Source organism: Oryzias melastigma, linkage group LG14 (assembly GCF_002922805.2).
Source record: "Oryzias melastigma strain HK-1 linkage group LG14, ASM292280v2, whole genome shotgun sequence".
Taxonomy (NCBI): Eukaryota; Metazoa; Chordata; class Actinopteri; order Beloniformes; family Adrianichthyidae; genus Oryzias; species Oryzias melastigma.
The window spans coordinates 20,927,828-20,928,496 of record NC_050525.1 but is presented as its reverse complement, the minus strand read 5'-3'; positions in this window follow the sequence as shown (position 1 = coordinate 20,928,496).

Here is a 669-nt window from a genome sequence, read left to right as displayed (position 1 = left end):
ATTGCGACTCGGGATGGCTGAAATGCATTTTTATGAATGGGGAGGACTCCGAGCTGTGATGCGCATGCGCCATGACTAGATTTTTATGAATGGGAAGAAATGGCGAATGAGGCGTGTGTGCGTGCGTGAGGGGGGTCGGAGAGGAAGAGGAGACGGTGGTGAAGGTGGGGGGTTGGTCACAAGGGCAATGTCAGGTCTGATTTACATAAAACATTGATCCTAAGGGCTGCGGAATAACACTAATCTGGATTTTATTATTTTAAATCTGACAAGCTAAAGGCAAAAAATGATGCACTTTAGAAAACAAAGCACGCATAATGTTGACGAAATCCAGACTTGCAGACATGTACAGGTTATTATTCGTTTTAATCCCTGTATTCTCAAAGAGGATGTCAGGATGCCAGAGGTCACATGGCTCAGCTGGATTAGGCTAAATAATAGCCGCTCCCCTCGTGTTTCTGTTCTATCTAAAGCCATTTATTGCGAGCAAGGACGTGCCCTTCCTTCCTCTGCAACAATGCGAGGTATGACTGCAGCCTCTATGGTAGTGCTTAAAAAAATACGGGGCCGAGAAGGAGGAGGAGGATGAAGAGGAGGAGGAGTGGATAGGAGATGGGGGGAGAGAGGAAGAAAAGAAGGAGTAGGGGGAGGGGGGGTTGTTACGCCCAC